The 24,566-nt window shown below is 36.4% G+C and overlaps 1 long non-coding RNA gene across 1 annotated transcript; it reads left to right on the top strand.

Annotated features, from left to right (window-relative positions):
* Positions 1–1,015: 1,015 nt before the first annotated feature.
* Positions 1,016–23,257, top strand: LOC126506567 (uncharacterized). The gene is made up of 3 exons (XR_007593250.1): positions 1,016–1,111; positions 4,144–4,224; positions 22,980–23,257. It is a non-coding gene; the product is annotated as an uncharacterized lncRNA (long non-coding RNA).
* Positions 23,258–24,566: the final 1,309 nt, after the last annotated feature.

Raw genomic sequence — 24,566 nt, 5'->3', positions numbered from 1 at the left:
AAGTAACTTTAGTCAGTGAGAATCAGGTCATAGTGATTCTCTTCTAAGATCAACAGAGCTAAAACTATGGTATTCCTTGCAGTTTCGTTGCTTCCTAACTCCATTTATCCCTTCCCAGAAGTCAGGATCCTTCTCCCGCGCCTATCAGCAGAGTCCTGTGCATTCCGCATGCTGTCGCACTGTCAGGATGGGGATCCTGTGAGGATGAGCACACTTTGCCTCTGGTCTGGGTATCTTCATCCCGTATTTCACCAACCAGAACTAGAGGTCATGACTTCCTAGAGAAAGTGCAATATCAAAGCTTTGCCTTCTGAGTTCTACTTGGTCATGTAATCCTGGGTCCATTGTGGACTAACTTGACCTTATTTCCTCATGCCTTTCATAGGAAAGATTGTGAATATATGCATATAGCCTTCCTTCTTCTCAATGTATTCCCTCACCAGACAGGCATGGAGTCACAGCTAAGAGCAAATATTTCTTGAAGAAAATGTTAATGTTAGACTGGCTTTAGATCCTAGGATTATGAACTGTCCGTGAATAATTGGGTCACCCGTCATTTAGCAGATCTCTTTGTGATGCACACTTAATAACATAATAGTATTATATATAATTTAAGCAAGATACTTACATTATTCAAAAAGAAAAAAATTTAATTTGTTTACTTTTGAGTATGTATAGGACTTCTGAAACATTTTTGCACATACACCACATACACCCCAAGACAATTGCTAGTTCTTTCTTTTTTAATGTGATTTAAATTTTTGTCTTAGAAAATTAAATTTTAAGACTTAGAAACATTAAATTTTTTAAAGTTAGAAAAATTATAAATATTATTTTAAAATCAAAATTTTCTTTCTGAAGTTAATTTACTTCAGAGTTTCTTTCACCTGCCAAGAAAATTTATCAAAATCCATTTTAAGTTTCATTGTTGATGTTATTTGAGCCACTATATCAGTACACAATGAAAAATGTAAACTCAAAATTGTTGGCTTCATGAACCATTTCCTGTAAGGGAGTTACAGATAACTGCCTCTGTTTGAAATCCGATGGATACCTGGCTTGCACGGGAAACGTGCACAAACATAAGGAAACCGTGACAAGCTGGCATTACGTAAGTGCTCTGAGAATTCTATCTACTTATGGTAGTAAATGTTTTTCAGTGTTGCCATACTAAATTAGCACAGTTCATAAACTTAGTGGTAAAGATTGGAAAAAAATGTTATATTCTCAGCAAATCACTACGAGAAAGATAGTTGAAAGTCCTTCAATTTGTCTTCAAAGTGTTTGCAGGTGCTTTGGATTTGTAGAGGAAAGAGAAACAAGGGGAAAGACTTGTGTTTTCTGTGGTGGGGTAGATACAAGAACACAACTTTCATCTCAGAGCTTTTTGTGGAAACAGGGATGAGAAATGTCTTTCATTAGTTTCAAGAGGGTAACAAGCATCTTATATTTGTATTTTTCCTTATAGTTTCTAGACTGTCACACAGCTTTGTATCTTTCCATACTTTCTTTAGAGAGTTCCTTTTTTGTCACTGGAGTCTCTGTCCATTTCAAAGGCAGAAGGATATTAATGGTGTGCAGAAAATTAATATTTGTGGACATGATGAAAATGTCAGTAAAGCATATTGATTACTAATTCTATCTGATTTAAGGAAATAAAGTGACAGGCAAAGAAAAAGCAGATACCAGATGATTGTGTGCTGATGAAGAGAAGAAAATCTCTATCATTTACTCTAGTTTGTCTGCACAATGCACATCTAGAAGTTGGCCTATATAAACTGATAACAGGACAGCTCCAATGTCTGGTTGAGTAGAAGGTCTTTATTATAGATATTGGGGAGAACACAGTCAGAGGTAGCTAGAAGAGTGCAGACCAGCTAGAGAAAGTACTACCCTCACCTTGGCCAGCAGACTGGACTTGGCCTTGAGGAAAAAGAGGGGGAGAGCAAGAGAGGAAGAGAAAGAGATAATCAAGGGAGGGAGAAAGAGAGAGGGGACCGAGAGAGTACACAGCTGAAATCCCAGTGTTGTGAGGACAACTACCAGTGTCATAAATGTTAACTGAAGTCCCCCGAAAAAAAATCAAATGTACCTCTAAGGAAACTGAGCATTTTGCAAGGATGATTGCCCCATTAGGATTATGATTGTGGAGCCCTGGAATTGTGGCAAATTCACAGAGAAATTATCTTTGGTTGTCTTAGCTGCTAACTAGCCATTTATTTAACACTTCCATGTGAAACCTAACATCTCAGTGACTATCAAGTAGATCTCTTTGAAATGTAAGACCATAGCTCTGGCATCCCTAAAGCAGAAAGCTAGGCATGCTGTGAGACAGTGTCCCAGACCTTTTGCGTGGGCTTTCCTGCTTCCCCATAGCCTGCCTACCTGCTGTTTCCACCAATGTATTACAAAAACAGTTTGATTTATGATTTTTTTGTTCTTTTGCTACAAAACCTTCATTAAACTGTTATCATGTTGCAACACAGAATTTAGGATAACCTAAATCTGTGCTTCTGAGTTATAGCCACTCATATTTAACTCCAGAATACACTATCTCATATTCTCTTTGAAGTAAGTACTGTGTTTTATGTTGTCACTTGTCTTGGGCTTCCTCTCTGGAGGCAACACATCAAATTGTTTGGCACTTTTTGCTTTGATATATCAGGTTAAAATAAAACAAAACCATTTTTTTTTAAAAAAACTTCTACTTCATTTTTTGTGAGTGTATGGGTAGAGGAGCCTGCAAGGCTTGCTATTAACTAGTTCTATTCTGTGCATTTCTTCTTCCACTCCTGATTTCTCTCTTCCCCCTTTCTCCCTCTCCCTCTTTCTCTCTGTGTTACACAGTTTATATGTTCAAATTGGATAAGATATCGAAACACATTCAACTTTCTAATTTCTTTTGTTTGTTTTCTCATGTAGTTAAATTCTATTTATCACAAAAGTATTCAAAAGCCTCACAAAAAAATCCCTGAGACAAATAAGAACCTCATGGGTCAATTATTATTTATTTACAGTTTGGTGACATTTTCATGTAACAACTGTACTTTTTCATTGCAGTGAAATATATATACATAACTTATATCTTGTTTTTCAACCTAACAAACGTGTTTTCTGGAGATAAGAGGTGTGTATTCACTATGTTTGCTCTCTGTATCATGAAACTTTATGTGTAGGCGTAAAATATCACATATGAAATATTAATCATTTTCTCTTTTAATTGTATATTCAAACTCAATTTTGTGTGCTGAAATATCTGTCTTTGTTTTGTTAGCTTGGATTTAACTTTCAGTAATTTATTATCCTAACAAAATGGTTCTTCATCATTACAAACACATGTGCATATTCTTCTGAATCGACAATCTAAAATAGGTTCAAAACTAAAGTCTTAAGGATATGAAACAAAACTAAGCATAGCTTTATCTTGATTTCATGGAGATTTAGAATCCTGTCCCATAAGCTTTCATGTTTTGGAAATTAGGTACTGTTCAACCATTTACTAGTTAAGCTCAGGAAAATAAACTGATAAAAAGTTTTCTCTAAATTCAGTAGATGGATGAGCTTGGAAAGTGGGGCAGGCTTAGGTAAAATTTCCCATGAGGCACTGAAACCTGGTAAAAATCCTCAGTCTGCATTTATGTTCATCATGTTTTAGACTTGATGTAATATAATGCCTTTACAATATAAAACCATAAACTGGGTTATAGTTTCAGTACTTACTTAGTATTCTAATTAGTGGATATGTCCTTGAAGTGTTGTAGGAGCAGCTTGTTCGTTCTCAGCTTCCCAGAACTAAAATAACCACACAGAAACTTTATTAATTAAATCACTGCTTGGCCTGTTAGCTCTAGTTTCTCATTAGCTAGCTCTTACATCCTAAACTAACTCATATCTGTTAATCTTTGTATTGCCACGTGGCTGTGGCTTACTGGGTAAAGATCCATCTGACAGGGCTACATGGCTTCTCCTTGACTCTGCCTTCTTTCTCCCAGTATTCAGTTTAGTTTTTCCTCCTTGCTCTATTCTACCCTATCACAGGCCAAAAAGCTTTTTATTTCATTATCCAATAGAAGCAACACATAGACAGAAAGGACTTCTCACACCATTAAAGTATTTTCATTTGCAATTATTTCTATTTTGTAGATCACCGTGACAAGTAATTCTTAACTACTAGTGTTTATTATGATCATGGAACAAGCTACCATATACTGAACTTTCCAGGAGGTATGTACTAGACAAGAGCTCAGGTAAATACAGTATTTTTTAATCTTTATAACAACCATTGGAAGCATACGGACTTGTTATTCCTGCTTTTACAGATGAGAAATTGACTCTCAGAAGGCCTAGAAACTGCTGATTGGTTATCTTCATCATTTTGTGTTCAGCTTGAACATGAATCCAGTTTTTTAAACATCTCTGTTTTTTTTCTCCAATTTTATTTTTAATAGTTTTTAGCATTTCATTCAATATGCTTTGATCATATTTACCACTCTCCAAAAATCTATCCAGATCTATCCCTGCTTCTCTATTCACCCAACTATGTGTCCCTTTCTCATTCTTTTCTTTTTTCCTTCATTGTTTATCCCATTAAACCTAATTTGTGTTCCCCACATCCTTTGATGCATCTAGCCTTTTCCTGGAACATGGTTAATTACCAGGGGCTATATGTATCCTTTAAAAAAATCACCTTCCCTATCCCAGCAGAGATCAATTGCCTATAGCTCCTTGCCTAGTTTAGGATTTTGCCATAAAGACGGCATATATAAAACCTCTGAACAATCAAGTCAAACCAAAAGCATTGCTCTTTTTTATTTATTTATATCTATCTATTTATTCTTTTTTGCATTGCTCTTATTATTTCATTAAAGCTCATTTTGCAGTTGGTCAGCTCAGCCATATGGCTTTAATTGTAATACAAATGCATGGGCAGTAAACTAGCGGCATAGGTACTTTCTTAATTCTTCTCTCATGTCCTTCAGAAATCAACTTGGCTGTTGCAAGGCCTCCTTGCGGGGACTCTAGGCCTGACATACAGTGTCTGACCTCAGTTGTTTTCTTCAAACATGAAACAAGACTCCATGACCGTTTCAATTCTACATCCAAATCCAGAGCCACATAGATGACATTACCAAGTTCCATTGCTACCTCAAGATGTTGCCAGCCTCCTTAGACCATGGCTGTGTCAGCTTTTACGGGCTCATTAAATGGATACAGTTTCCTACTTGGTTTCTTTCGTGGGTAAAGGAACCCCATCAAGTTAGACTTTCCTTCTTTAGATGAATCTAGATCTTTACAAAATGAAGCCTCCAGTGGGTAAAGTTTTGCCCCAGGGCACCTTTCCATTGGCTCAGGTGTATCATCAGCTTGATCTCTGAAACAATTGCAGTTGCTGTCTTAACACTAACCTTGATGCTCTCCAGTCTCAAAATATTCTCTGCTAAGCATATGATTTTCACTCGGGTTTTCATGACATGAGCAGAACGAAGTCATATTCTTTGCCAAAAACTATCATGGAAACAATCAAATATCCCCTGAAATTTCATGAGCCAGGTCTCCAGTGTCCACATTTCTCTCAGTGTTCTTGTTTTCTAGGGTCCCCAAGAGAGCCGACTATGCTCTGATTGTAGTAGGCTGGGTTTTTCTAGCCCCAAAGTGTAGACCTTTCCATGCTTCAGCACAAAACAGTTGCAAAGGTCTAAGAATTCAAAAATCAGACTTATCAGGGCAAGAACCTCATTTCTCAGCACCAATTTTGGCACCCCATTTTTTTGATTTCCAACCTGCAGTCTCACTGTGTATATTAGTCAGTCTTGGGGATAGTGTGAGCCAATTTCTCAACAATGAATCTTTTGCTAGGACTATACATACAAACATGTTTTTAATTACAACACTGATTGGCCAATGATTTAGGCATCTTTTTATCTAGCTCTTACATCTTACACCAATCACTTTCTATTAATCTATGTATCACCATGACACTATTGCTTACTGGTGCAGCATGTTATTCCTTCAGAGGCTACATGGTATTCCTCTGACTCTGCGTTCTCTCTCTCTCTCTCTCTCTCTCTCTCTCTCTCTCTCTCTCTCTCTCTCTCTCTCTCTTTCTCTCTATCTCTGCTCAGATTTTGTGCCTGGCTTTACTTTGCTAAGCCATTGGCGGTGATTATATGTGTTTGAAGAATTCTGACCACTTTAAGCATTGTTTCTGGCATATTGGCATATATTTACTTTTATTAACCCTATAATAAACAGTAAATTATGCACCAATCCATTTTTATCGATGCCACTTGACACTTACATTTAGGTATACTCACCTCTTCTAAATTTAACTTTCTGATTAAAAATAGAATTTAATAATAATAAATATTTAGAAGATAATTGTACTTATATGATACTGAGATTTAATTAGAAATTCAAAGAATGAAGTTAGCATAATAGACTGCTATTTAGGTTCCTTCTGGCAAAGCCTAAAAGTCATTGTTTAGAAGACCTGGAAATTATGGAACTGTGGATTTTTAATGGCACTTTTAATAAAGTTGTGGATAATTGAGCAGAAAAAAATCTGTAATGATCTAATGTTTATTCCAAATTTTTATTAACATTTTCTTTTCTTTACTAGGAAACCTCAAAGATGTTTCCAGGAGATTATTACTAAATATTATTTTCCATTTATTGGAAAGCTTGCATGCCATTGAGTATAGGCATGTGAAGGTTAATATTCATGCTTTCTTAATGCAGAGTATAGAGCATTTGTTTCCAGAATTGTTTACTATTGTATTTGGTATGGGCAACAATCAGAGCATGTGAAAGTCAGCAGAACTCTGAATTCATGATTCAAAACCAATGGTACAGAAATTGACCTTCATCAGGCGGTGATACTGGGCATGGTAGGGAGACACTCATTTCAGCAATCTCTACACTACCTGGGGAGAGGCAAGAAGATGCAGAGTTCTATATTTGCCTGGGTGATAAGACAAACCTTGACTTAAAAAATCCAATTAACCAACCAAATAAAGAAGCCAAAGGAAACTAAGCTTGAATAGAATTCATATTTATAATATCATCTTAGGACAACTGAAACCTTAAAACTAGAGACAAATTAACTCAAAGGGAACAGATAAGCAGTAGATTTACTAAAAGAAATGGAGGAACCAAATAAACTATTTTATTCTATTAACAATAAAAACACAACCACTAGAATTTAGAGACAAGCTATTTAAGGTCAGAAAACATTTTATTTAAACTCCTATGCTAAGGTTTTATAACAGAAGAGGAAAAATGTTTCTCTGCTTATGAGATTTCTGGGAGCAATGGTGTGGGATTTCAATACCAAAGATGTTTCCTGGTTTTTAAGCTGTAGGCTCGGTGTTTTACAATCAAATTCAATGTCCAGCATTAGCACAGTCCTCACTGATTTACTGTTCAGTGCAGCAAGGTTGCCTCCTCTACTTCAAACACCATACATAACAGCAGACTGCCAAATCACATACTCTTTGTTTGAATTGGTCACAAATTCAAATTTCTCAGTCCCTTCACAGATGTGGTGATGTGTAACTTTTTCTAAGGAAATATGAGCAAGTATCTTTTTACCACAGCTAGGAGTCCGATGACAGACCAAATTAATGACCCCACCCAAATCAAATTTGGTAAACCACTGACTTCTGGGTTTATTTTTATTGTTGTTATTATTACATTACAGAAACATAAGTATTCTAATAAGAATATTTACTGGAGCATGGCTTTAATCATTGGAAAGCCTATCTCAGAGTGGGTGATGACTCATGAAAACCACATCCTTTGAATACAGACCAAGCCAGTAACTTCATCCAAGCACTTGTTACTGCTTACATAATGTTGGAAAGGAGCTTGTGAATGTTGCAAATTTCAGGAACCAGAGACTTTTAAGTTTTTTGCTTACTGAATCTTGTCAAGTTCCTTTTTCTTTTTATCTCCCAAGTCTTAAGGAGTTTCGCCCCAGGATATAAATCTATACAGATATTGTTGTATAGCAGGATGTTTGTAATGACAACCCATGTATAACTGATAGAAACGAGAAAAAAGCAATGAATTGGTAAATTTCAAGAATGGTTGAGTTGAGTAGCTTCTGTGTTGTCTTGTTGGATCCTGCCAGTTCCTGTTATTTAACTCTACCTTAATTAACTCATCAAAAATTGGACGTAGGATCTAAATAACTTCCTTAGTTCACCACAGGAGATTTGAAAATAATAACTACAATGACAATAATCATTTGAATGTAATTTTCATGACAAAGTATTTATTTGGTGCTAATAGTGTATTGTTGAATCTATCACACACCTTGGTAGCAAAGTACAAAGAAATCAAGCTAGGGCTGTGTTGTCTGAGGTTTAGTCCTTCCCAGTAACTGTAGTTGTTAAGTCCCAAAGAAATCACACAGAGACATTAGTTATAAACTGATTGGCATAATAGCTCAGACTTCTTGTTAACTCTTATAACTTATAATAGCCCATTATTCTTATCTATGTTAGCTACGTGGCTTGGTACCTTATACAGCGAGGCAGTCACATCTTGCTTCTTCTGTTTCTGGGTCACGACTGCAAACTAGGACTTCCTTCTTTCCAGAATTATTCTGTTCTCATTGACCGACCTCTACTTCCTGTCTGGTTGTCCTGCCTGTACTTCCTGCCTGCCTACTGGCCAATCAGCATTTTATTAAAATACAATTGACAGGGTACAAACCATTGTCCCACAGTACTTCCCCCCCTTAAAAAAACTCTGAATCTAATATGCTTTGTTTAGCTTTTCTCCTGACCATTATCCATAACAATTTGTAACCAACTTTCTAAACAAAGGATATGTAGGAGGAAGGCCCACTTGTTCCTCCTGGTCACCCTACTGGCTTAGCCCCCAAATAATGACACAGAAACTTTATTAATTAAATCATTGCCTGATCCATTAGCTCTAGCTTCTTATTGGATAACTCATATCTTAATTTAACCCAGTTCTATTAATCTGTAAATCACCATAAGGCTGTGGTCTACCAGCAATGTTTCAGCACATCTACCTCCAGTCGTGGATCCAAGGTGTCTCTCTGAATCTGCTTCCTTTCTCCAAGCATTCAGTTCTATCTTTCCTGCCTTCCTAAGTTCTGCCCTATCAATAGGCCAAGGCAGTTTCTTTATCCATTAATGATAATCACAGAACATAGAGGGGACTCCCACATCAGGGTTGGATCTGAATCTTCTTCCCTTCTGGTCTCCCATTCAATTTGCCAAAAGGTACAATGCAGACTTCTGGGAGAGAAAAGAAATCAGTGTTATTATCTAGCTGAGAGCTCTATGAACTACCATATAACCACCCAGGTCAGATATTCCCACTAATGCAAAAGGCATGACTGTTAGTGAGAGTAGATTAACAAAGTGTTTTTGATTGGTTTTGAGGTGCATTCCATGAGACAGAAGTCATACCTGTAATCCTAAATCTCTTAAAAAAAAAACAACTCATGACTAACATCTTAGGCCATATGATGAGACTTACTAGTGTTATTTAGCTAAATTGACACAGTCCCAAACTGCCTTCTAAATACTTATGCATACCCATATACAAATATTAATTTTAGTCTTAATCCTAGAAGTGTATCTTTGCAAAGAATAATGTTGAATGAAAAAAATTATGGTTTCTCCAAGTGCTGATAATAATTGTTGATTGGTCAAGTGTGTAGTTATAGAATAGCACGGCCTCTAAGGTTCAGGGAATATTATGAAAGCTAAAAAAAAAAAAAAAAAACTAAGATGGAGATGACAAACTGAAAGAGATAAACTGCAAAATCCTCTCTTCTAAATGAGAAAAGAATACAATCACGATCTCATCGCTTCAGCATCTGCTTGCAAACAATTTGTACAATAGTAGCATTGTCAATAGTCAATCATGGTTAGAGAGTGGCCCACTTAGCATTACTGTTCTCTGCTGAAGTTTGGTTTACTGATAGAGGGGAAGGACAGGCTTTGTCTTTGATTGTTCGCATAAACCTTCCATGCTCCAATGGATAGTTCTCAATAAATGGTCACATAGAGGACCCTGGTTAATCTAGTGTGTCAGAGAAACAAATCAAAATAAAACAAAGGACATGAATGGGGGGGGGGGCAGAAAATTGCAAGGACATAATAGGAATGGGAGTGAGAGAAGGTGGGACTCATAGTAATCTTAGAAGAGTAAAGGATGAAATGATCAAAAAACAGGTTATAATTTTCAGAGGCATAAGATGATTTAAACTAAGGCCAGCAGCATCTGAATAAAAGGGGAAAATTAAAGGCAAAAAAATAATTAAAAATATTTGAGTCTATTGATCAATAGTTCAAATGAACTAATACACTGATTTTGGGAATTTGAATAAAAATAACAGAACTGATCGTGAACAAATTATTATCAGATAGACACTCAGAACAATTTTCTATCCAGTGAAAGAATTTGAAGCACTCGATCAAGAGGTCATAGAGTTCCAGTTAAAACTCAGTAAAAAGAGACACTCCAAGAAGGAGTAGAAAGACAAGTTGCCTTCAAAGGATGCAATTAGTTTTGTGTTAGTGTTTTTCCTCCTGATAATTGCAGGTCAGAAATCAATAGAGCAACATCGGTAGCTTTTAAAGGAATAGAAAAAAAAAAAAGACAGCCTAAAAATTCTCTACTCAGAAGGCTAAAATCTCTGTCCATGAAGAGGAGAAAGGTTCCAAGAACATGAAAATTAGCAATCTAAGCAGTCCTACTTAAAACTTTTTAAAATATCTACCCAGCTCGTGGAAGCATTATTAAAACAAAATTTTCAGTAAAGGAAGCTAATGAAGGAAATGAATAAATTTTGATGAGCACTAAAAACAGAAAAAGTTATATAAAATAATAACTCCTAATAAAAATCAAAGTTCACAAACAGACTCATTTAAGAGAAGATGTGAAGAAAGGTATTTTATTTTTTATAAAGAGTGACTGTACCAAAAGTAACAATAAGACTGTAATAAAAGGTCCATTATTTTCAATGAAGAATTTCAACATGTAATTTAGCATTAATTACTTGATGTAACTGTTTAAAACAGTAAAGCATTGGCATTGGCTTCTTAGATGAAAAACACATTAAATTCACTATCCACATAGAGTGGTCACCAGCACATCTAACTCCAGCTCTCAAGGGACATAATGATAAAAGTGTTCCCTCCAGAGACTTTTGCACTAACGTGTTCATATCTACACACATATATAATTAAAAACAATAAAAAAATCTTCCAAAAAGAAAAAAAATACTTAAGTACATGGGCGAATCTTTTTATACACTTTTATGCTTTCATTATATTACATTGAAAAGAATTTGAATTGTCTCTAACTCTGTGAAGGTTTCCACTCCAATAAACATAGTCTAAACACATCATATTATTAGAGAAATAAACAGATGCTTTTAGTGAAAAGTACAAAATGCCACAAACAAACAAATGAACTATAACGGGAAATAAAAGTAACAAATTCACATTCTGCTTCACCGAAACCCAAACTACATTGATTTCTTTTCCTACACAGAAGAAAGAATTAATTCAGTAATTGTTAATAAAGTAAATGTTCACCTGTGTCCCACTGTTGGGCATTTTTAAGCAAATTGTCTTTCTGGTTTTTTTTTCTTTCTTGGAAATAACTTAGTACTATGTTCTATTCATCAGAAATTACATCTCTCAAAGATTAGGATTCTCTATCAAAGAAGTTATTTTAATCAAAGTTGGATATAATGGATAATTTATAATGACTATTTTCACTAGCACTCCAGATGCTTGCAGGCAGGTATTCCAGGCATATGTCTCTTAGTCCATATGTCTATATGCCTCTTTCTGCGAAGGAAAAAATTCTGAAATCTGACTGTATGACAGGTGGATCATATTCTTTCTTCTGGAGCTGTAGATTAAAAGAATTCGAATATAGGTTTTGAGAAGATGCTTTTAGATAACTCTATTCTATTTGTTTTGAAAAAGTGTCTCTAAAGTAATCTATGATAAACTGCAATTTTCTAAAAGCCATAGCTAGTCGCCTAGCAACATACTTGGTTATGTCATAGAATAAAAGCAATATGATAAAATGCTATTTTCAGGTATTAATCCCTAAAAGCATTTCTACCTAAAAGGACAGATTTTACAGATGGAAATTTTTGAGTGAATGGGACTCACAGAAACAAAATAAAAGGATAGATGGTGTACTAATTGAAAGTCATTTCCTTAATGACACAATATTAACATTTAAGACCCACTGTAAAGACTAGAGCCATCTTTGTGAGATCCCCAGGCTCTACCTGGTGCTTCTGAGGCACTCAGGGCATTAAGCGCCTTCAGTAAGAGCATGAAATTACACATCTTCTGAGGGTACTTAATGGTGTTATGACATGCACTAAACACACAGGGTGCCTTAAATGAAACAGGAAGTATCTCAGTTTGTAAAACTTTTTTTTTCTTGAAATGTCAAAACTATTAGAGCAAGGAAAATTTAAAAGCTAACTTTGTCTAAGAATGAAAATCAGAACAATTATTTCTTGGATTTTTCAAATGTGTATTCATTGCTGTTTTTTTTTTTTCTTTTCATCTGAGTTAGCTGGAAAAAAACTCACATCGCTTACACCTTTTGGCTTTAAACACTTTCTGATTATCAAGCATATTACAGATTGACCAAATTTGTTTTCTTTTCATTCCACTTTCTCGGTTTTTCACTTGCTTCAACTTTTTCCTACTGTCCCTGTCCTCCACTTGCAACTGTGGGCAACAGTGGTGCTGCGATATGGTGAAGGATTTAATAGACCATGGGAGACGAGCTCATAAAAATTCACTTGGGATTGAAGATGTTGTCCTTGCTGATGTAATTGCAAGCCCGGAATTTCAACCCACACTACCCTGGGTTCTATTCCTTTGGCACTTAATAGTTATTGACACACTGCTGTTCCTTGCATGTTCATATCCCAAGATGCTGTTATTATCAGCAAGGTGTGAAGATGACAGGCAGGGCCAATGATTGAACATCAGTCATCTTAATGCTTCAGCCATTGACAAGTAGCTTTTAGTTTGAAGTTATAGCTGCTAGTAGGAGAACCTGCCTTCTATTAAAGGGTCTACCTACTATCCCTTCCATCTTAGAAAGAGCTGGTCATAACAGTTCTGGACTGCAGATAGTTTGGATCTAAAAATAACCATTATAAGAGCCCTACTTGCTTTTACTCTATAATCTAGGAGGACATAAATTATTCCATCCAGGGTGAAATCGAAGCCAACCATTTGCAGATGCATCTGACTGCGAATCCTCTGTCTTCAGAGCCACATTAGAGTAAGAGTACTGAGGATGGTGACATGAAAGGCTTAAGCAAAGGATAAGGGAGGAAAGCACATTTTTGAGTTTGCTTTGTAAATTTTTTAGAGTGAAATTGAAAACAGTTGGGGAGCAAGAGAAAGGTCTGTAATCAAAAACAATAGGTTTATGTGAAAACATGGTATAAGTGATGTTTACTTATTTAACTTTTATTTTTTGCATTTTAATAATATTTATTTCAACAACACATACTGATGTAAAGGGATTATTTACTTAGACTTTGTAATTAGCAGATCTGTTACAACTCCCAAAACAAAGGACAATAGGGAAGGATCACATGGTAATGGTCTCCAGAAGAATAAGTATGGATCTCTACCTTATATGTTATATGTTATTGTTTATTTGGGTTGTTTTCCCTTCTTTCCTTTTTTCTGTCCTTCCTTCCTTTCTTACTTGTTTCCTTCCTTCATTTGCTGTTTGAGCAGATAGGGCCTCTAGTTCAGGCTGGTCTCAACTTCAGTATGTAGTTGAGGATAAGTCTGAACTGCGGACTTTCCTACTTCTACCTCCTGAGTGCTGTATTAAAGGTGTGAACCACTATGCTTGACTTATGCAGTAGGGATCCCATAAATGGCTACTAAATCATAGCATAAACCCTTACTTTCCAACTTCTTTGGTCAGTTCTATTATTCTCCTATGATTCCTACAGATTCACTATAAAAACAACCATACCACTTTTCTTTAAGTTAACTACCTCTACTAGACTTGTAGAATCTGTCTTCCTATTGATTTGGCCTTTCTATCTTGAGTCTGATAAAACAAAATTCATTTTTTGTTTGTTTGCTTCCTTTCTTCTTGCTTTGATAAAATTCTTTGACATAGCAACTTACTGTGAGTGTTGTAGTTTGAGTGTTCCCTTCAAAGATCAGATTAAATTCAATTTCCCCAATAAGATATTGACAGAGAGGATCTTAGGAAAAATCAGCTATGAACTATAATTGGTAATGGTTTAGTCATTGTGGAAATATTTTTTAAAAAATATCTATCTATCTATCTATCTATCTATCTATCTATCTATCTATCTATCTATCTATCTATCTATCATGTATACAGTGTTCTGCCTGCATGTATGTCTGCAGGCCAGAAGAGGGTACCAGACCTCATTACTGATGGTTGGGAATTGAACTCAGGACCTTTGGGAGAGCAGGCAATGCTCTTAACCACTGAGCCATCACTCCAACCCATTGTGGAAGTATTATGATAAAAGAATAAACTCTGATGTGCTCTCTTGCTACTGGTATCTCACTTGTATGTGCATACTTGTGTTACTTCAACAATGTTGTAATGAAACATGCAGTCTTTCATCATATGTGAATTCTTTTCTTTGGAGTTCCTAGTCTCTAAATGATGGACTCAATAACATTGTTTTGTTTATAATTTATACAGTCTGTGCTACTCCTCTATAATTCCAGAAAGTGAACTTTGACAGTAGTGTAAAGATTCTGGAGCACAGTATGTCTGTGTAGGTAGATGCATGCGTGAAATAACCCCTAGTTATTTAATATCAATGGGGACATGGAAGAGGAAATGATTATGTAGACACATTAGATTTTTCAAATTAAATAATCAAAATAATGTTTGCTTACTAGCTTAAAAAACTACTAAATTTAGAGGTTTTTTTTTTGTTTTTTGTTTTTTTTTTTTTTGTTTTTCGAGACAGGGTTTCTCTGTGGTTTTGGAGCCTGTCCTGGAACTAGCTCTTGTAGACCAGGCTGGTCTCGAACTCTCAGAGATCCGCCTGCCTCTGCCTCCCGAGTGCTGGGATTAAAGGCGTGCGCCACCACCCCCGGCCTAGATTTAGAGTTTTGCATTTGAGAGAAAGTTGAAAAGTGATCATATAGGAAAACTTACTTTTAGCAGCTATTTGCAGATTAAATTGAATAAATGTAATAAAGTTAATTTCTAATCAATTAAAACCTTTCCCCATATAATTTGTACCTTAATTAGGCAAATTTTTTGACCACAAGAAATTAACATATTGGAGGTTCATTTGCTAATGTCGTGATGGGAATAGTAATGATGCTTCAAGAGATGAGGTCTGGCAGTCATGAATCACCGAGAGTTCTACCATCAGAAAAAAAACTAAAGTAGCTTTCCTGGACCCTGAGTTCTCTCAAAAGAAAAATGTTCTAAAAGTGAGCAAGATTCCCGAATTCTTCTCCATCCTACTCTGAGATGCGACTTCTTCCTTCTGCATGATCTCACACAGCCATGACCCCATCAACCATGAATTGAAGTGATGTGGGCACCTTCCTTTTTAGCCTTCAGAACTGTGAGCTAAACACTCCCATTAGCTTGCCTCAGCTATTCTCCTCCAATTAACCCCAAATGTTTTCGTACACTCGGCCTTTATGCAAATACTCAAGATTTTAGAGTCCATGTTGTTGAAGCAGATGTGGAATAGCCAAAAGAATCAGACTAACTATGACTAGTAGCAAAAAGGGACTTTATGTTGAAAATTACTTGAGAAATGGCAGTGAATATATACTTACTATGAATCTATATTTCATATATGGAATTGTGGTTAGTGTGATAACTGTCTATACAGGCCTGTTTGCTCAAGCTTCACTTCTTGCTTTCCAAAAGTGCTTCATAGATCGTAGAGTTTATTCTGAGTCCATTGTATTCAGTAATGTGGTGTGAGTAGTTTGTCAGGCTTTGGAGTCTATCCATCATTTACCTACATCCTCCCCAATGACTCATAATACATTAAGTATTTGCTCTGAACTTTCACACTAACTTCAGTGTTATTACTCATCTTGACTAGTAATTGATGTCAAAAGTAGAACTTCACAGAATATGAAACTCCAAGAATATAATTACAGCATTCAGAGTTAGTGGGAGTTCTGGAGTTTCATAAATTTGGGAGAGATATTTATATCACAACCATCAAGGGAACGATGTCAGATTTTTCTTCTACCCAAAGGGAGAAAGATTTAAACATAGTTAGAAAAAGACAGTAGTTGAAATTAGTTTTGACACATCTCCTATGAGAAAGTCATTACTCCTTACTTATGTTTAATAATACTATTACTAACATGTTCATAATATGTTTGGGAAGACAATTCATTCAATAGGTATTTATTTCTTTTATCTTCATTTCAAGACATTTTCTCACAGATTGGAACATAAGAATGTAGATAATACACTGTGGTTTTGCTTTTATTGGTACTCTGAAGCGTTTTGAAGAAAATAAAGATTGGATGTAATAGTGTTATCAAATTGACAAAGATGGGCTGGTGAGATGGCTCAGTGTGTAAAGCTGCTGGCAATCAAGCTGGATAACTGAATGTAATCTCTGCTGCTCATAGGATAGAAAAGAAAAAAAGAAAAAAAAAGAAAAAAGAAAAAAAAAACCAGGCTCCTCCTAATCACCTTCGGACATGTTTGAAGATGTATGTGCAAGCAATACACATACAATCATAGGCATACACGTATACAAGCACACACATGCACTCTCACACACATATACTAATACACTGTGATAAAGTTTTTTTTTAAAGATTTATTTATTAAGTATAGAATGGTCTGCTTGCATATGTCCCTGCAGGCCAGAAGAGGGCACCATATCTCATTCCAAATGGTTGTGAGCCACCATGTGGTAGCTGGGAATTGAACTCAGGATCTTTGAAAGTGTAGCCAGTACTCTTAACTTCTGAGCCATCTCTCCACCCCCAATTTGATAAAGTTTAACAATAATGATGCAATAATTTCTGCATGGTTATTTTCTAGGATGACAAGGAAATGCTTCTCCTTTTATAGATTTAATTGAGCTATACATTTTTTTTCTGCTCCCCTCCCTACCTCTCCCTCCCCTTCAACCCTCTCCCATGGCTCCAATGCTCCCAATTTACTCAGGAGATCTTGCTTTTTACTACTTCCCATGTAGATTAGATCCATGTATATATCTCTTAGGGTCCTCATTGTTGTCTAGGTTTTCTGGAATTGTGATTTGTAGGCTGGTTTTCTTTGCTTTTTATATTTAAAAACCAATTATGAGTGAGTAAATACAATAATTGTTTTTCTAGGTCTGGGTTACCTCACTCAGTATGATGTTTTCTAGCACCATCCATTTTCCTGCAAATTTTAAGACGTTATTTTTTTCTCTGATGTCTAGTACTCCATTGTGTAAAGGCACCACATTTTAGGAAATGCTTCTTTGAGAAGCTTTTCCTAGATATTTGCAAGAAATCAAGTATCAAGTCATTTTGTGTAATGGGACAGACATCTAATGAAGAAAAGCCAGCCAGGGTAAATCCCTCATGTGACATGGTGAAGTATGCTGCGGTAGTGGTTAGAATGTCATTAGAGAAACCAGGTACACTGCACACGATGAATGATGTTGGAGGTGACATCAAAGGCATAGTGGGGTTAGATATAGAGAGGGTTTTTTTATGGAAATGAGGTTTCATTATGTGTGCCAGTAAAATGAGAGATATTGAAGCTGGAAAAAGAGCAAACATTAGTCAGTGACCTCAATGAGGAAGAGCATACTGAACACAGAAATTTAGTAGTATCTTTGTCTAGTCCTGAGAATGAGAACTCATTTGGCATCTGATTACAAATATGTAAGAGAGACCAAGTTAATGATGTCCTCCTACCGCTCACTTTCTTGAGCTCTTCCCAAAGATTCAGTTCTAGCAAGAAATAATGAAGGAGATAAATAGATTCAGTGGTTCTCAACCTTCCCAATGCTGTGACTCTTTAATACTGTTCCTCATGTTGTGCTGACCCCGTCAACCATAAAATTATTTTATGTTCATATTTCATAAATGTAATTTTACTTTTGTTATGAATCGTAATATAAATATCTGTGTTTTCTGATGTTTTTAGTATACCCTTATTAAAGGGTCTAAAGACCACAGTGATCCAAAGATTGAGAACCCCTGATCTAACATGATCAATAAGACTAAGGGGGAGATAAATAAAAATACTAACTGTTTAAGTAGCTGCAAATTAAAGCAAACTCTCAATAAAATGGCTCGACACAAAATACACTCCTTTCTCATGCATATTTCAAATTGGTAGATGATTCTCCACTAGAGCATGATTGGAAACTTTTAACTTTTTTCCCCTTTCAACTAATAAGCAATTAAAGTAGCCTAGCAAAGGCAAGGAATGATTTTAATTAATTAAATTTATTTTTTTTAACAATTGCATTCATTTATATAGTGCATTGTGTTCAGGTTTACCTCCAACTTTTATTTTTCTTCCTTCTTTTTTATCCCTTCCCACTGACTCGTTTCCTCTTTGCATTCATGCTTTTTTGCTGTGGGTAGAGAGCCATTAATTTTAACAAGGAATGTCTGAGAGCGTTTCGTATTGCCCTTTGAAGATATGAAGGAGTGGATCTTAGGGAGGATCAGGTGTGAACTATAATTGAGAATGGTTTAGCTATTGTGGCAGTACCTTGATCACAATAGACTTTCTCATGTGGCTTGCTGCTGCCATCTCTCTTTTGTGTGCACACTTGTATTTCCACAATGCTGTAGTGAAACATGAAGTCCTTCACCATATGTGGCCTCTTTTTCTTAGAATCCCCAGTCTCTGAAACTACAAACATAATAACTTCTATTGCTTATAATATAAGTGGTCTGTGCTATTCTCCTCTACTTCCAGAAAATGAAGTTAGACGGTAGAATAAACATTCTGGAAAATAGTATGTCTCTATAGATACCTGCATATGTAAAATAATTCTTATTTATTTAAGAACAATTAAGAAATGAAAGTAGGAAATTATTATATAAACACTTTAGGCATTTTATTAAATCATTAAGATGTCTGCTTTCTAAATTAAAGAAGTGTAAAGTCTAAATATTATATTTAAGAGAAAGTTGAGAAGTCACCATACAAGAAGCCTGTTTTTAGCAGATAACTGGCAGATTAAATTAAATAAATGTGGTATATTAAATTGCTATCTAAATTAAAACCAGACTCAACATAATTTGTGCTGTAATTAGATGCATTTTGAACTTCAGACCCCCTCTGTTTCTACCTCCTCAGTGCTGTATTAAAGATGGTAAATGTCTGTCTGTCTCTCTCTCTGAATCTATCAGTTGGTAACAGTTCAGCAGTGAATAGTGTCCCATAAGTCTCTTCCTATTCATAGTTCATTTTGAAAGATTTGATATTGTACAGATCCAGTTCAGGGAGCCGCAGGTACTGAACTGGATGTGTGGAATAACTATGTTATACCCCAAAGATAATAATTCACATCCTTTCTCTCTAACTTCTGTTTCTAACTTCCTATCTGATTCCTATTCTGCGATGTTCTCTGAGATTTAGAGAGGTGGTATAAATGATCTGTTTAGGGAAGTATACTCCAATATTATTTAATATAAACATCTTGAGCTGCCTGGAGTTTCTGCATTCATTTCTGTTCATTTCAAAGGAAAGCTTCAACAATTAATGATATAAGTAGCATTTATCTATGAATATAAATGTGAATATTCAGATTTTTGTCATATAAATTTAGCTCACCTACAGTAGGAAGGTTCCTGGTAGAATCTATTACCTCTTCAACATGGATCTTTGATTGAGTGTAGAGGACCAGGCATGTGTTCTTTCCTGTAGAGATCATATCAGACCTGACTCAGGAGTGGATGCTTATCCAGTAATAGTTATTCCACTATTGTACCAGTTGACACATCATGCCTGTAAGTTTGACATGGTGGTTAGTGGAGTTCACAGCTATGTAAGACCCATTGGTATCATTTCTCCCCCAGCAAGGTGCATAGACACTTCTGGAACTATGAAGACTGGCTGTCAAGGCAGAACTTCCAGCTAAGTTCAGATTTACTTTCTTTGTATCTTTCAAGGTAGGAGTGTGGTGTTTTCAATAATAATTTCTTTTTTAAATTTTTTTTCCCTGCCACTGCCTCCCATATCACTCCCCCTCCCCCAATCAACTCCCCCTCTCTCATCAGCCCGAAGAGCAGACCCGGTTCCCTGCCCTGTGGGGAGTCCAAGGACTTCCCACCTCCTTCCAGGTCTAGTAAGGTGAACATCAGTAATATTTTCTTAATCAAAAGAAATGATGATAGGCTCTCTAGTTTGAGATCCTTAGGGTGATGTGGGGATTTCCATTTGTATGCTCTGAATACCATTGGTTAATAAAAAAATCAGCCAGGGCCTATGGCAGTGCAGAATAGGGCAAGGTGGAAATGCCAAGCAGATAGAGAAGGAGACAGTAGGTGGAGTCAGGAAGAGAAACCAAGTAGCCACCTTTGGATACAGATGCTGTATGCTGAACAAAATCTTACTGGTAGGCCACAACCATGTGGTGATATACAGATGAATAGAAATTGGTTAGTTTAAGATACAATAGCCAGCTAGCAATACACTTAGGTGATTGGTCAGGCAATGCTTTTATTAATACAGTTTCTGTGTGTTTATTTCTGGTATGAGTGGCTGAAAACAAATGAGCAGCCTCTAACTACAGATTGACACCCAAACAACTGGGACTAATCTGAGTGGCAAGCCCCTTGCGGTTGGGAGGAAAGTAGCTAAGACAATGCCCACAGCTCAGTGCTCCCCATCTGGGCAGGCAATGGGAGCATGGTGTATTCCTGTTGCTACGTACAGAGATATTTCCGGACCATGCAATGTGCAGCATATCAGATTGAAGGTTTTTTTTTTTTTTTTTAAGGACACTTTTTTATTCATGTACATGGGCAGCCTCCCCCTAAGCCTGGGTTTGAGAGTTCAGCACTGGATGTGAAGAAAATGCTTTTGTAGCTCAGGGGCAGGGTGAAGTGTGAATCTGTTTAGTCTTAACAATAGAAACCCAGATATTAAGGGCAAAAGCTGACAGATCAGAAAAGAAGAGCGGCCAGCCACTGGAAACTTCAGACCAAATGGCCGGGATCCTGTCTCTATGAATCTTCAGACTGAATTGAGGAGATTCACCTTTTATTACTGTCTCTACCTCCCTAGTGCTGGGATTAAAGGCGTGTGCCTCCCNCTCTGAGCTCACTTCCTCTTCCTCCCAGCATTCTGTTCTGTTTACTCCTCCCACCTATGTTTTAACCTATGAGGGCCAGCCAAGCAGTTTCTTTATTACTTAACCAATGAAATCAACAGATTGATATATGACACTCCCACATCAGAGAGGTCATGATTAGACTAAGTCTGAGAGGTACCAGATTGTTGTGGAATATTATTTTAACTGGGCGAAGATGTGGTACACTTGTTTATGCTGGTTTACTTGATGTGAAGGTGTGTTACATTTGTTTGCGCTGCATTTGTTTAACTGTGTAAAAATGTACTGCATATTTACCTTGCCTGCCTACGGCACCTGATTGGTCTAATCAAAAACTGAACAGCAAATAGCAAGGCAGGAGAGGGATGGAGGAACTGGTGACCGGAGAGAATGAACAGGAGGATAACGAAGGAGAGAAGAAGAAAAGGAGGGAGAGAGGGACACGCCCAGGGCTAGAAGCCAGGCAGTTGCCAGACATACACAAGAAGCAGTGAAAGTAAGACGTACAAAAACAAAGGTAAAAAGCCCCAAGGCAAAATGTAGATAAAGAGAAACAGATTAAAATAAGACTTAGATAAGGCTGAGCATTTATAACTAATATTAAGTGTCTGTGTCACGATTTGAGAGCTGGTTGGTGATACTGAGGAATCACACGCTGGTAAACACAACATACATAAGACTGTCTCTTGACGGACTGTAATCTAGTGCGCAAGTCAGGTGATGAGTTTCTGTAACTGAAAGAAATAGCTGGACGAAACTCTGAAATACACAATGCAAAGGCTCATGTTACTAAAAAAGTGAAATACTAACATACAGAATTTAGAAAAGACAAAATGTTCCTTTAAAAGATGGGGGAAGTGGCTAATCAAAACAGGTAAAAGACCTGCAATCTTCTACCCAAATAAGCTAATTTTTTTTTCCTGGTTTATTCTTTTTTTATTTATTTATTTATTAAAGATTTCTGTCTCTTCCCCACCGCCGCCTCCCCTTTCCCTCCCCCTCCCCCAACCAAGCCCCCTCCCTCGTCAGCCCAAAGAGCAATCAGGGTTCCCTGCCCTTAAAAAGGGTTTATATTGCTGCTCAGGGCTGCTCAGAGTTGAGGTGGTGAGCATGGTTCCTACACGGTGGTCCCAAAACTGTCAGTAAGGTATGCTCACTACATTGAAAGTATGAGAGATGCCTAGCCATCATCCAGGGCTGCCGCAACTACACTGCATACCATTTTAAGAAGTGCTCCTGGTCAGAAAAGATTACAGATATGCATGCAATAAAGACAAATCCAGATGGAAAAAAATTGCTAAATGGGTCACAGTGGTGGATAAATCTACATAGGCTATAGAGAGACAAGAAAAAGAACATAGAAAAAAATTAAAGAAAGCCTTTAAAGACACACAGAGTACAGATGGTCATAGATTAAAGGAGTAAAGAAAAGCAAGCCATGCAAAGATGGAATATGGTCAGGAAGTCTGGATTATGTATATTATTGTGTTTTCTTTGAATTTTTTGACTGTGAATGAGCTAAGTACAGAGAGACATTTCATTGTATAGGCTGCTGAGCTAAACCAAAATATATATTAAAAAGGCATCTTGTCTAAGGATATGTTTCTTTAGAAAAGCAGTTCTACTTTTGTTTCTACAGAGGATGAGACCCTGTGGGTTTTTTCCAGACTAATGTGATTTGATGGACCAAGACACCCTGAAAGGTCTTCATAAACCCCTAAAATTACTTTGCTAAACATATGGGGAATCTCATACTCATAAGAAAGTGTCTCCTGGCCGAGGAATCGTGACCTGACCTATTCGTAACCTCCTGGCCTACGTGACCGACATGGACCACGCGGCAAGAGACCATGCCCCTGCCCGTCCCCCTTCCCCCCGCCAAATTCCTCATCCTATTTAAGCTGTAACCATACTCAAATAAACAGAGGCTTCAACAAATGTGCCTGGCCTTCTTCTCTCTGCCTATGTCTTTCAGATAGCGCCTCTCCGGGACCCTGGAATTACTAACTGCCAGGCGGGTTACAATTCCTAGACTCAGTGATCCGCGAAGGCGGTTTACACTTACAAAGCAGTAATTCTCTGCATTAGTTGAATCTCTACTGCTGTGATAAAACACCACGATTAAAAGCAACTTAAAGGCAAGTTTATCTTTACTTATGTTTCCAGAGGCCTAGAGTTTGTAATGACAGGGAATTCATGCAGGAGGAGGAAACTGAGAGATCTCCACATAGGAACCTGATTTTCCAAACAGGATGAAATGTTGTAAATACACAAAGCTATAGGTACACAAAGCCTGCCCCAGTAGCATACTTCTTCCAGCAAGGCTTCCATAAAGGTTCCGCATCTCCCCCACATTTTTCTGCACACTAGCCACCATGTATTTAAATACTTGAACCAATAATGGTATTTCTCATTTAGACTACTATAATTTCCATATATCCTTTTTATAGATGGTTTTGGCTATTACTCTGTTCTGATCACCTTATTTCTTAGGTTTCCCCACCACCATTCCCACTTGAACTTTCCCACTACCATAATTTCCATTTTCTACATTCACCTGAATTTTATTTTGCTATTTCTCTATTCCTTACAGCAAGCCCCAAGTCATCATTCTACTTTTTGTGGATTCTTTAGGTCTTATAATTAAATGTATTAAATAAAAAAGTAAAAGCTGGCTTAAAATGTACTGACTGAGGTTGAATATATATTTTTCTAATTCCATCAGGTAATTTGTAAATTTAATTTTATAGCTTAATAATATTTATGTATATGTATAATTTTATTGTGTATTTGTAGTACATCTTTATTGTCTATTGATTAATTGATTGATATTTAGGCTGATATTATGAGGCTTAGAGTTTGTTCTCATGTTTATCAAAGCAAGAATATATTAAAATCAAGGTTAAAGATTTTGTTAACATAAAAATATTTTTCTTCTTATTTGTTAAAAATAATTGAAACTGGAAAGCATATATCAAATCAGAATTAAGACTTTCAAGATTCCAAGCACATAAATTATACCTTTTCGATTTGAAAAAGAAAAAAAAAACTAAGGAGAGACATTTAACATCTCTTCTCATTCTTTCTTGTCTAATATTCTCAGGAGAAATCTTTGAGCCTCTGATAATAAAAACAAACAGGCAAATAAACCCATAGAAGATTGAAGATTGAATGACTACCAAACATTCTTCTGTAAGGAGTACAACATTTTAGGATGAAAATAAAA

This window comes from Alexandromys fortis, unplaced genomic scaffold, assembly GCF_014885135.2.
Source record: "Alexandromys fortis isolate MF-2015 unplaced genomic scaffold, M_Fortis_MF-2015_v1.1 scaffold_0, whole genome shotgun sequence".
NCBI classification, from domain to species: Eukaryota; Metazoa; Chordata; class Mammalia; order Rodentia; family Cricetidae; genus Alexandromys; species Alexandromys fortis.
Note: the sequence above shows the minus strand (reverse complement) of the source record. Positions and strands in the feature narration are given on the sequence as shown.